The sequence below is a fragment of the Melanerpes formicivorus genome, unplaced genomic scaffold (genome assembly GCF_026170545.1).
Source record: "Melanerpes formicivorus ecotype bairdi unplaced genomic scaffold, bMelFor1.0.p_v2 SCAF_93, whole genome shotgun sequence".
Classification (NCBI taxonomy): domain Eukaryota; kingdom Metazoa; phylum Chordata; class Aves; order Piciformes; family Picidae; genus Melanerpes; species Melanerpes formicivorus.
In genome coordinates, this window is record NW_027142445.1 from 701,160 (window position 1) to 704,772 (window position 3,613).

Sequence of the window (3,613 nt, forward strand, 5' to 3'; positions counted from 1 at the left end):
CTCAGGCACTGGGGCAGGGCTCAGGTGCTGGGGCAGGGCTCAGGTGCTGGGCAGGGCTCAGGCACTGGGGCAGGACTCAGGTGCTGGGGCAGGGCTCAGGCGCTGGGCAGGGCTCAGGCACTGGGGCAGGACTCAGGTGCTGGAGCAGGGCTCAGGCGCTGGGGCAGGGCTCAGGTGCTGGGGCAGGGCTCAGGCACTGGGGCAGGACTCAGGTGCTGGAGCAGGGCTCAGGCGCTGGGGCAGGGCTCAGGTGCTGGGGCAGGGCTCAGGCACTGGGGCAGGGCTCAGGCGCTGGGCAGGGCTCGGGCACTGGGGCATGGCTCAGGGGCTGGGGCAGGGCTCAGGCCATGCTGTGCTCCCAGGAGAGATCATCACAGGGACACTTGGAGACTTCAAACACCAGAGGAGAAGCAGATGGAGGGAGAGAGGGAGGAAGGGGAGGAAGGGAGGCTGGGGAGGAAGGGTTCTCTTCGGGCAGCCCTGCAGGGCTCAGGCATGTGAGCAGAGCGCGGGCAGGAGCTGCAGGAAGCTCCTTTGCCATCTGAGCAATTTGAGAGTAAATTGAAGTGAGAGCAGGTGAGCTGGAGGTTAATCTGGCAGCCTGGCTGTGGAGAGTCTGATCATTCCCTGGGCAAAAGAGAGGCACGGCCAGCGCTGGGAGGAAGTCCCTGTGCAGGAACAGCTGATAAATTGGAGGCTCTTCTGCTGGAATATGCTGTTTATTAAGGACTGAAACAGGAGAGATCAGGAGCCTGCAGCCTCCCAGCGCCTGGGAAGCTGTTAATCACCCCAGAGGACTGAACAAGAGAGGAGAGCAGGATCAAGGCAAGGTCTGGTGCAGCACCAGGCCCCAGGCAATGGAACAGAAACCCCAGGCTACTCCACTCCACACTGCCACCAGACATGGAGGCAGGGAGACCACGGCTACAGTGCTGTGCCCAGTGCTGGGCTCCACAGCTCAGGAGAGACAGAGACCTGCTGGGGAGAGTCCAGGGGAGGCTGTGAGGATGATGAAGGACTGGAACAGCTCTGCTGTGAGGAGAGGCTGAGAGCTCTTTAGTCTGGAGAGGAGAAGGCTGAGAGGGATCTGATCAATGCCTCTCAATAGCTGAGGGCTGGGGGTCAGGAGGAAGGGGCCAGGCTCTGGTTGGTGGTGCCCAGGGACAGGACAAGGACCAAGAGGGACAAGCTGGAACCCAGGAGGTGCCACCTCAGCATGAGGAGAAAGTTCTTTGGTGTGAGGCTGCTGGAGCCTGGAGCAGGCTGCCCAGAGAGGTTGTGGAGTCTGCTCTGGAGCCTTTCCAGCGTCCCCTGGATGTGTTCTGTGTGCCCTGCCCAGGGTGCCCTGCTCTGGCACTGGGTGATCTCTGGAGGTCCCTTCCAGACCCTGCCCTGTTGTGATTCTGTGATCCTCTAGCAACCTTTCTGTGCAGGACAAGACAAAGATCAGTGAGTTCTCCTCCTAAGAGCAAGACTTTCTCCTGGATTTCAGGGATGGTGCAGCTGCTGCCTCCTGGGTTTCCCTTCAACTGAGTTTTCCAGGATGGTTGCAAGTTTTGGAGCCTCAGAATGTTTTGGGCTTGGAAGGGACCTTTAAAGCTCATCTGGTCCAACCCCTCCTGCAGGGGGACTCAGCAGGGACATCTTCAACTGGAGCGGGTTGCTCAGAGCCTTGTCCCGCCTGACCTGGAATATTTCCAGGGGTGGGACATCTCCCACGTCTCTGAGCAACCTGGGCCAGGGTCTCACCACCCTCACGACAATTTTCTTCCTTGTATCCAGTCCCAATCTCCTCTTTTAGTTTACATCAGGGTCCTTCACCTCCCCGCCCTGCCCAGCAGCAGTGCCAGCCGTGGGACAACACAAGCAGGGCTCAGGCAATGCCATTTAGTATCATAGTATCAGTCAGGGTTGGAAGGGACCACAAGGATCAGCTAGCTCCAACCCCCCTGCCATGGGCAGGGACACCCCACACTAGATCAGGCTGCCCAGAGCCTCATCCAGCCTGGGCTTAAACACCTCCAGGGACGGGGCCCCAACCACCTCCCTGGACAACCCATTCCAGGGCTTCACCACTCTCATGGGGAAGAACTTCCTCCTCACATCCAGCCTGAATCTCCCCACCTCCAGCTTCATTCCATTCTCCCTAGTCCTATCACTACCTGAGATCCTGAGAAGTCCTTCCCCAGCCTTCCTGTAGCCCCCTTCAGATACTGGAAGGCCACAATGAGGTCACCTCGGAGCCTTCTCTTCTGCAGACTGAACAGCCCCAACTCCTTCAGTCTGTCCTCATAGGAGAGGTGCTCCAGCCCTCTGATCATCCTCGTGGCCCTTCTCTGGACACATTCCAGCACCTCCAGATCCCTCTTGGAATAGGGGCTCCAGAACTGGAGGCAGTACTCCAGGTGGGGTCTCAGCAGAGCTGAGCAGAGGGGGAGAATCACCTCCCTTGCCCTGCTCCCAGATTATTCCCCTTCTCTCCTCCATCTCCCCAGGTGGAAGGATCTCTTTGTTCCCTTTGAAGGCAGAGGATTAACAAAGGCAAATGCAAAAGAGCAAAACAAACCCTCCCTTGTCTGAGGATGCTGACTTCTCTTTGTCTGCTGCTAATCTGGCCTCAACTTTCATCTCTTCAGGACAAAAGAAACCTGAAGAGTGGATTTTAGCAAGTGACAGAAGCAGGCTGGCTGAGGGCTCTACTGGGCTGGGAAGTCAGTGAAGAAAGCACAGCACAGGCAGACAGACAAACACTGGCAGTGGGGAATCTAGAACAAAACTCTTCTCATCTGCCAAATGCAAAAGCAACAGGGGAAAAAAAAGATGTCTCTGCTCCAAGGAAATTCCCTTCTCTTGAAGCAAAATGCAATTGATCTTTGGAAGGGTTCAGAAGGGGAGGGGAACCTGCCCCCAGAGTTCCACATTATCACAGCATTTGGCTTCTTGGGCTCTGAGCTGGGTTCCTGCCTCTGGAAGCAAACAAGATGTGAAGTTTCCAGGTGCAGAGCCACCCAAAGCAGCAGGAGAAGGGAGAAAGGCCCAACCCACCCCATAGCTGCTGCTGCTGCTGCTGCAGGCTCCCATCGAGGCATTTCAGCAAACCCCATCCCTTGGAGTGCATAAAGCTGGCTGCTGCTGCTGCTGCTTTGCATCAGGAGCCCACCTCAGGCACAGGGAAGTTCCTGTTTTTTCCTACTCCAGGGTGATGAATTTGCAGTTGTCACCTTGATCAGTGGCCCCATGGATGCTATCATGAGGCTAAGAAGATTTCCCCCCTTTCCCATCATTCACAGGGTAATTACATGGATGGCTGCACTCAAGGGCAGGAGCCTGTGTCCAGCACCCCTGCAGGCACAGCACCCCTGCACAGGGCACAGCACCCCTGCACAGGGCACCAGGGCAGAACAGCTGCCCAGGTAAAGGCAGCAAGACCAGAAATATCCAACCCTACAAACCTCCAGTGTCTTCCCAGCCTCCCTGTGCACAACTTCCTCCTGGTGTCCAACCTAACTCTGCTCTGCTCCACTTCCAAACCACTGCCCCTGGTCCTATCCCCACAGCCCCTTCTGCACAGTCCCTCCTCAGCCTGCCTGCAGGTTCCCTGCAGAGACTGAAA